This window comes from Engystomops pustulosus, chromosome 8 (genome assembly GCF_040894005.1).
Source record: "Engystomops pustulosus chromosome 8, aEngPut4.maternal, whole genome shotgun sequence".
In the NCBI taxonomy this organism is placed as follows: Eukaryota; Metazoa; Chordata; class Amphibia; order Anura; family Leptodactylidae; genus Engystomops; species Engystomops pustulosus.
The window spans coordinates 120,752,172-120,762,482 of record NC_092418.1 but is presented as its reverse complement, the minus strand read 5'-3'; the positions used below and the strand labels follow the sequence as shown (position 1 = coordinate 120,762,482).

The 10,311-nt window shown below is 38.1% G+C and overlaps 1 pseudogene; it reads left to right on the top strand.

Moving 5' to 3' along the window:
- Nucleotides 1-205: 205 nt before the first annotated feature.
- LOC140076184 (uncharacterized) lies at nucleotides 206-5,893 on the top strand (annotated as a pseudogene).
- Nucleotides 5,894-10,311: the final 4,418 nt, after the last annotated feature.

Below are 10,311 nucleotides of genomic sequence, written 5' to 3'. Positions count from 1 at the left end.
AACTGGTGCACTCAGTGTAAGAAAAGTGAGCGCCCGCAGGGTGCGCCAGATTTGTAAAGACTGTGCTCCTGGCTTCATAAATCTGGAGCCAAAAGAACTCCTTAGACCAGTTTTCTGCAGCTCTAATTGTGCGCCAAAAAGCATGTTGGAAAAGTGGTGGATTCCCCAATGGCGCCCAAATTGTGGGCCCTTCTGAAAGTCGATAATGAAGACCCCCATTGTGCTTTTTACCGAATGTATGTTTTTCATTGTACATTCACAGTTTGCAGTAAAAAATGCATCTCAACTGCATAAAAATAAAAATGCAGCAATAGGAGTAAAGAGGTGCAGAAATGTAGGGGTACAGTCATGTAGAGGTGTAGGGGTACAGTCATGTACAGGTGTAGGTGTGCAGTCATGTACAGGTGTGGGGTTCAGTCATGTACAGGTGTAGGGGTGCAGTCATGTACAGGTGTGGGGGTGCAGTCATGTACAGGTGTAGGGGTGCAGTCATGTACAGGTGTGGGGTGCAGTCATGTACAGGTGTAAGGGTGCAGTCATGTTCAAGTGTAGGGGTGCAGTCACGTACAGGTGTAGGGGTGCAGTCATGTACAGGTGTAGGGGTACAGTCATGTACAGGTGTAGGGGTTCAGTCATCTACTGGTGTAAGGGTGCAGTCATGTACAGGTGTAGGGTTGTAGTCATGTACAGGTGTAGGGGTACAGTCATGTACAGGTGTAGGGGTGCAGTCATGTACAGGTGTGGGGGTGCAGTCATGTACAGGTGTAGGGGTGCAGTCATGTACAGGTGTGGGGGTGCAAATATGTAGATATATTGAAATATAAAGCTTCAAATATGTACAAATTAGCGGTCATTCATCTTTAGTCTGGACATTTTTTACCCTGGTTTTGGACTTGTTTGATTTATCTTAGAGGGTGGTATATGATATTAGAGGGTGAGATATGATATATAAAATGTTATAAATACTTATATCATTACAGATTTTATTAACTTTGTTATTGATCAACCTGTTATTCCCGGCAGATGACGTTACTTGTGGCTCTGAGGAACATCTGATATCTTCAGATATTACAGCTGATGATTGTGGGATCACACAAGATACATGTATAGAAAACAACAGCAGGAAGGATTTACCCTCAGACCTTCACCGCAACAATCTATCATCTGATCCTATTACATTGGCCATTTATTCTGATACAACACAGACTAAAAGTCCAAAAAGGAGCCACCCCAGAGCAGCCGAGGATCTAAGAGCTGCAACCAGGAAGACGTTTTCTAGTTCTAAAAGTGACAAATGTTTTACTCATAAATGGAATCTCCTCACACATCAGAAAATTCAAACAGGGGAAAAGCCTTTTTCATGTCCAGAATGTGGGAAAAATTTTGTTAAAAAATCAAGGCTCATTGAACATGAGAGAATTCACACAGGGGAGAAGACGTTCTCTTGTTCAGAATGTGACAAATGTTTTTCTCTAAAATCGCATTTTCTTGTACATGAGAGAATTCACACAGGGATGAAGCCGTTTTCATGTTCAGAATGTGGCAAATGTTTTATTCAAAAATCAGATCTAGTTCTTCATGAGAGAATTCACACAGGGGAGAAACCATTTTCATGTTCAGAATGTGGAAAATGTTTTTCTAAAAAATCAAATCTTATTAAGCATAAGAAAATTCACACCGGGGAGAAGCCGTTTTCTTGTTCAGAATGTGACAAATGTTTTATTGAAAAATCAAAACTTGTTAAACATGAGAGAATTCACACAGGGGAGAAGCCATTTTCTTGTTCAGAATGTGACAAATGTTTTATTCAAAAATCAGATCTAGTTCAGCATGAGAGAATTCACACAGGGGAGAAGCCATTTTCATGTTCAGAATGTGGCAAATGTTTTAGTCAGAAATCGGATCTTGTTAAGCATGAGAGAATTCACACAGGAGAGAAGCCGTTCTCTTGTTCAGAATGTTACAAATGTTTTTCTCTAAAATCGCATCTTCTTGTACATGAGAGAATTCACACATGGGAGAAGCCGTTTTCATGTTCAGAATGTGGCAAATGTTTTATTCAAAAATCAGTTCTAGTGCAGCACGAGAGAATTCACACAGGGGAGAAGCCGTTTTCATGCTCAGAATGTGGAAAATGTTTTTCTCTAAAATCAAATCTTCTTGTACATGAGAGAATTCACACAGGGGAGAAGAAGTTCTCTTGTTCAGAATGTGACAAATGTTTTTCTCTAAAATCGCATCTTCTTGTACATGAGAGAATTCACACAGGGGAGAAGCCGTTTTCATGTGCAGAATGTGGCAAATGTTTTTCTAAAAAATCTAATCTAGTTCAGCATGATAGAATTCACACAGGGGAAAAGACGTTCTCTTGTTCAGAATGTGATAAATGTTTTTCTCGAAAATTGCATCTTCTTGTACATGAGAGAATTCACACAGGGGAGAAGCCGTTTTCATGTGCAGAATGTGGCAAATGTTTTATTCAAAAATCAGATCTAGTTCTTCATGAGAGAATTCACACAGGGGAGAAACCGTTTTCATGTTCAGAATGTGGAAAATGTTTTTCTAAAAAATCTAATCTTATTAGGCATAAGAAAATTCACACAGGGGAGAAGCCATTTTCTTGTTCAGAATGTGACAAATGTTTTATTGAAAAATCAAAACTTGTTAAACATGAGAGAATTCACACAGGGGAGAAGCCATTTTCTTGTTCAGAATGTGACAAATGTTTTATTCAAAAATCAGATCTAGTTCAGCATGAGAGAATTCACACAGGGGAGAAGCCATCTTCATGTTTAGAATGTGGCAAATGTTTTATTCAGAAATTGGATCTTGTTAAGCATGAGAGAATTCACACAGGAGAGAAGCCGTTTTCATGTTCAGAATGTGGGAAATGTTTTATTCAAAAATCAAGACTTGTTCAGCATGAGAGAATTCACACAGGGGTGAAGCCATTCTGATGCTCTGAATGTGGCAAATGTTTTAGTCAGAAATCGTTTCTTGTTAAACATGAGAGAATTCACACAGGGGAGAAGCCATTTTCATGTTCAGAATGTGGCAAATGTTTTATTAAAAAATCAAGTCTTGTTCAGCATGAGAGAATTCACACAGGGGAAAATCCGTTTTCATGTTCAGAATGTGGGAAATGTTTTATTAAGAAATCCAAACTTGTTGAACATGAGAGAATTCACAAAGGGGAGAAGCGGTTTGTGTTAACAATGTGACAAATGTCTTACATTTAAATCCCATCTCTAAACACGTCTCTCATACAGGAAAAACACATTTTAATGTTAAGAATGTGGCAAACATTTTACTTTGATGAAAAACTTTTTACATACGAGAGGAGCCATAAGGGGAGAAGTCTTGTTCTTATTGAACATCTGCATATGTTGAGTTTTATGAAATGCATTAAACTTGCAATAAACTTCACATTAAATAAGAGAACTTGTACAATTATGTAACAAAATCAGAATAAGAGAGAAAATTGTGGAGGATTCGGATAAAGGATCAGCCTGAAGATTTTCTGTGCCATATTTATGATGTGTCAGAGCCAGGGGCATCGCTAGGTCACAATATCTGGAGCACAAGCCCTGTATCTTTAATCCAGCTACTCCATGCCCCAGTAGCCTCTTTAAAAAATAATCATATTACCCTGATTAAAGATTAGAAATGATAGAGGGGAGTAAAAGATTAGCCCCAAAGAGGGCTATCCTTACATACGTTACATGCACCTACCACTGCATCTACCGTAATAGGTAGGTCCGTAGAGGTAGGTTTCCTTTGAGGACCAAGCCACTCTAGGGCTTCCGGACCAAGTCAAATTTTTAAAGTCTGCCCTGTGTCAGTAGAAGTGGTTATAACCTTCAAATGTTTTAACATATCGCGGTAATTTTGATATTGTTTTCTCGTCACACATTGTGCTTCAAATTAGTGGAAATATTTGGATCAAATCTTTTACGTTTAATTATGAAAAAAATAGAAATTTGTCAAAAAATTTTGAAATATTCTAAATTTTCAAAGTTCTAAATTCTTTACTTTTCAAGTAGATAGTCATAGTACCCAAATAACTTTAGAAATAACATTTTCCTAATGTCTGCATTATGTTGGCATGGCTTTTTATTGATTCTTTTATTTTTCTAGGTTGGTATGGGGGCTTAGAATTGTGGGTGCAATTTTTCACATTTTTATGAAAATCACCAAAACCTTTTCAGTTTTCAAGAGGCCTTATATCAGTAAAACCATATAAGTTACCCCATTATAGAAACTACACCCCTCAATGCATGAGAAAAAACTCTTTAGGTTTTTACAGGGGTAAAAACAAAATGGAGGTGGAATTTACAATTTTGTAATTTTTACATTGGACAATACACGCAGTCCCCGACTTATTACTATCCCTCCACCCCTTGTAATTTCTCAGAGGTTGGCACATGCAGTTTTTAGTTTCTTTTCAACTATATAATTGTAAAATAATTGGGGCAATTTTTTTTCTTTCTTTCTGTCTCTATTATCGCTGCCTTTCTTTATTTTGTACAAAATTCATTCTATGCTCCAGCACAAAGTCAAACAATATGGCTCTGCTTCCCTAATTTCATTAAGGCCTAGGATGCATGGAACCCTTTCAATAATTTGAAAACATATCTTAGTAGTCTGAGTGCGACAAAATTTCCAAACTATAGTTTATAGAGGAATATATGTTTGAACAATTCCGAAAAAAAAAATTCCTTGGATTTTAGGGCATCAGATGTAATCTTGAAATCTTAAGACGCCAAAGAAATTTGATATTTGATGATAATTAATGTGATCAGACCCCGGAATTTAGGTTGTAAAATGTACAAATGTATTTTTGCTTAAAGAGAGTGACAATGGTTTATTTTAGATGATGTCAACTTGGAAAAAGAGCCCAAGGTTTTGGCTTTTTGCAATTGTTTAAGAGTAAAATTTATGACAAATATATTGAGGAATAAAAATGTTGAAGTATAAATGTTGGCAATGTAAATTATGGTATGTATTTGACTGTACAGGCGGTTGCCTACTTAAGAACACCTGACTTACGTACGGCCCCTAGTTACAAACGGACCTCTGGATGTTGGTAATTTACTGTACTTTAGCCCTAGGTTACATTAATCAGCTGTAACAGTTATCACTCCAGTTATCACTGGTGTCTATAATGAAGCTTTAGTGTTAATCCTGGTTCTAATGAAAATCCAACATTTTTAAAATCCAATTGTCACAGAGACCAAAAAAATTTGGCTTGGGGTTACAATAATAAAGTAAACATTTCCGACTTACATACAAATTCAACTTAAGAACAAACCTTTAGACCCTATCTTGTATGTAACCCGGGACTGTCTGTATAACATAGTTATAAAAAGGCAGCACTAGAAATACAAATTTTACCAATAAAAGTTTATTTTTATCACCAAAACTGATTTTGACTGGAATGAAAATGTAAAATAATTTATACTAAAATGATTTTTAAAAAATCTCTATATTTGAAAGGACATGAATAACACTTTATTGTATGATATTCTTCTGCTCCATGAAGTCATTTCCAGGACAGGGCAGTCACATGGTCATTGGAGACGCCTTGTCTGCATGGATATGCATTTTCTATGGTTCAGGATGTGGAATCAGTAGGGAATCACACAGGGAAATTTTTCCTAGTAAATATTTGCAAATGAAGTTATTAAGCTCCATTAGAAAGAAGCCGTTTTCATGTTCAGAATGTGACAAGTGTTTTGCTCGTAAATCAAATCTTGGTGGACATAAAAGAATTCACACAGGGGAGAAACCGTTTTCATGTTCAGAATGTGGAAAATGTTTTATTAGGAAATCAGATCTTGTTAAACATGAGAGAACTCACACAGGGGAGAAGCGGTTTGTGTTAACAATGTGACAAATGTTTTACAATGAAATCCCATCTCTAAACACGTCTCTCACACAGGAAAAAGGCAGCTTAATGTTAAGAATGTGACAAACATTTTACTTTGATGAAAAACTTTTTATATATGAAAGGAGCCACAAGGGGAGAAGTCTTGTTGTTATTGAACATCTGCATTTGTAATTGAGTTTGATGTTGTGTTGTATGAGATGCAATAACCAATAAACTTCAGATTGAATTAGAGAACTTGTACAATTATGTAACACAATCAGAATAAGAGAGAAAAATGTGGGGGAGCTCGGATAAAGGATCAGCTGATGTTTTATCGTATAAAGGTGTTTGATAAATTTCGCCCTGTATAAGTAAAGCCTATGGTGACTAAATATATGGGAGCCCATGATCAGATCTCAGCCCCATAGAGGTCTATAGCACCTGCATACACCACACCATGGCTGAACTGGGCGGTTGCTCCACATGATATAAGATATGTCCCATATAATGGCTGCTTTCCATGAAGCACACACCCCTCCTGCATTAATGCAAGTGCATAAGGCCTATGGAACCAATGCACACAAAACATAATGGGGACCGATATCCAGCCAAAAATGGTATCATTCCCTGTAGATGTCTATTGCAAACAGTCACATTGGGGTCAGCATACGTTGAATCACCGCACCGTGATCAGGCAAAGAAATGTCCTATATTCTGCTGTATTCCGGTGCCAGTCCTGCTCTTCTCTATTGAGAGGGGTCTGCTCACCCATCTTCTCTCCAGCAGGGGGCCGAATGTTTGCCCATGCTATGCTGCACATACTTTAACATAAAAAATGATACCCTCATCTGTCAGAAGCAGGAATTACTATTTCAGGCCATGCATCTTTTTATTTTTCGTTTTAAAGACACAATTTAGTTTTCATCCTTACAATTAACCCTTCAATGACCACTGTATCAGGTTTTTACAGTGTCAGAGGAAGTTTGCAGGACATCAGGTCCTGTTGGTGCCTGCTGGTTATGTTATCACTGCACCAACACCCAGGAATGGAAAAGCTTCAATCCTGGGTATTTAACCCCTTTGAAACCGTAGTCAAACCTGGACTGCAGTGCCTTAGCGGGTGCAGCTAAAGGGCTAATAACAGGTTTACAAGGGTATAAATCGATTTTCTATTGGAGTCTGGCCCTGGCATTGACAAGGGTGAAAATTGCAGTAAAAATCCACAGCATTCTGTATAAATGTGCACACAATAGAGAATGGCTATAGAGATTACAATGCTAGAATGCAAAAATAATGAAAATTAAAAAAAAAAAAAAATAACCCCAATTTAGCTAGAACTGATATAAAACGTAATATACAGTAAAAATCACAAGCAGGTATTAGTTTAGGTATCACTGCGTTTCAAACAAAATATGAAAACAGTTATTACAGATGGTGGAACCCCTATGGAACTCAAATGTCTGAAACGCTACTTTTACACCATTTTACATACCATAAAAAATGAATTCAAATGTAATCAAAAGGTTGCACAGGCATCAAAATGGTAGCAATGAAAACATCAGCTCATTTTTCAGAAAATGACACCTCACACAGCTCCATAAGTATGAAAAAGATATTAGCGCCAGAAGTTGGCAAAATTGTTTTTTTTTTTCGTACACATTTGTTTAATTTTTGAAAATGTATTAAAGGAAACCTACCATTTCAAATGGTTGGTGTAAGCTGTAAACACCGAGCACAGCTCAGGGTGAGCTGGTGCCGATGCTTAGTTTCGTTAGTGTTAAAACCACGGTATCGCGGTTTTAACACTTTTTAAACTTTATAGCAGAAACTGCTTCGGCGCTGCATGCGAACGATGATGCGCGCGCCTACATAGGAAATGTCGCAGGCGTTGCATGCGCACGGTCGCGCGCAGCGCCGAAGCAGCTTTTGCTATAAAGTTTAAAAAGTGTTAAAACCGCGATACCACGGTTTTAACACTAACGAAACTAAGCACCGGCACCAGCTCACCCTGAGCTGGTGCTCGGTGTTTACAGCTTACTCCTACCATTTGAAATGGTAGGTTTCCTTTACAGCACAATAAAACCTGTCGAAATTGGGATCACCTTGATCGTACTGAACCAAAGAATAAAGTAGATGTATCGTTTGGAGTCCAGAGTGAAAGTCGTAAAAACTGATCACACAAGAAAGTGCCACAAATGTGAGTTTTTTTTTGCCAATTTTAATCACATTTTGATTTTTTTCAAGCTTCCCAGTACAAGCCATGATATTATAAATAATGTCATGGAGTAGTAAAATTTGTTATGCAGAAAATAAGCCCTCACACAGCTCTGTACACAAAGAAATGTAAAAGATATGTAAAAAGTTACAGATTTTTAAATGTGGGGGCGAAAAATGAACAAAAAAAATGCTGCATCCATAAGGGGTTAAGAAATCTTCAAATATATATATAAAAAAAAGATCTATCAAGTTATATAAAATACATGTCCCACCTGGGCCCAGTGATTGGTCTATTTTAGTCTTATTGACGTGACATTGCACTTCATCCCGAGATGGGCTGAGCCCTCTCCATGCAAGGTGGGCCTTTGCTGCATATTAATGCAAACACCCACCGGTAACACCAGCGATCGGTGGCAGTACTGACCTGTAAATGCCTCTGGTAAGGCTTCCGGAGGCCCTAGGGGAGCATGGGCTCAGCCATATTAGATTTGATTACTGCCCCCCTGTAAAGTCATCGGAGGCAGAAATCAGTTGCCAGGACAGCCTTGGGTCATACAAAGATCCGAGGCTGTCTCGTTTTGCGTCCCGTTTTAACTACACAATGCAATAAAGAATGTACAAAATCCCCATATACTGCCATACTGTAGTATGGCAGTATATGGTAGGATCAATCAGACAACCTAGGGTTAAAGTAACCTAGGGGGTCTTAAAAATAGTAAAAAATAAAAGTAAAAAAACAAGCTACATTAAAAAACCTAAAAATTCAAATCACCCCCCTTTCACTAGAAGTCATATTAATATAAATAAACAGTAAAGATCATAAACACATTAGGTATTACCGCGTTCAAAAATGCCCATTCTATCATAATATAATACTGGTTTTGTCACTTTGTTTAACTCTGTAATGGAAAATAGTGCCCAAAATCGCAAATGGCACTTTTTTGCCATTTTGAAAAATATAAAAAATTCAATAAAAAGTGATCAAAGGGATGCACCATCCTAATAATAGAAACATTAAAAACTTCATCAAAAGTCACAAAAAATAACACCACCCACAGCTCTATACACCAAAGTATGAAAAAGTTATTACTGCCAGAAGAGGGCAAAATGAAGAATTTTCTTTTTGTACAGGTTTTAATTTTTGTACATGTATGAAAACATTATAAAACCTATAAAAATGTGTTATCTCAGTGATCGTACTGACCCACATAATTAAGTGGACCTGTCATTTGGGGCACACAGTGAAAGCTGTAAAATCCAAGCCCACAAGAAAATGGCGCAAATGCATTTTTCATCATTTTCACTGCATTCAAAAAAAAATTCTGCTTCCCAGTACATGGCATAGAATAGTATATACCGTCACTATGAAGTGCAATTTGTTATGCAGAAAACAAAGCAAAACAGAGCTCTTTACATGGAAAAATAAAAAAAAGTTATTGCTTTTTAAAAGTGGGGAGTAAAAAATGGAAAGGCAAAAACAAAAAGAGGATTTACATTATTCTTCCTCATATCATCAGTCAGGGGATTTTCCTTTGTTAAAAAAGAAACATTGAACAGATTGACCCTTTCCTTATGTCCCTACAGCATAAGCCCATGTTAATCCTTATTTCCCTTTACCATGACCCCATGTTATTCCTCATCTCCCTCCACCATGACCCCAGGTTATTCCTCATCTCCCTCCACCATGACCCCAGGTTATTCCTCATCTCCCTCCACCATGACCCCAGGATATTCCTCATCTCCCTCCACCATGACCCCAAGTTATTCCTCATCTCCCTCCACCATGACCCCATGTTATTCCTCATCTCCCTCCACCATGACCCCAGGATATTCCTCATCTCCCTCCACCATGACCCCAGGTTATTCCTCATCTCCCTCCACCATAACCCCATGTTATTCCTCATCTCCCTCCACCATGACCCCAGAATATTCCTCATCTCCCTCCACCATGACCCCATGTTATTCTTCATCTCCCTCCACCATGACCCCATGTTATTCCTCATCTCCCTCCACCATGACCCCAGGTTATTCCTCATCTCCCTCCACCATGACTCCATGTTATTCCTCATCTCCCTCCACCATGACCCCATGTTATTCCTCATCTCCCTCCACCATGACCCCAGGTTATTCTTCATCTCCCTCCACCATGACCCCAGGATATTCCTCATCTCCCTCCACCATGAACCCAGGTTATTCCTTATCTCCCTCCACCATGACCCCAGGAT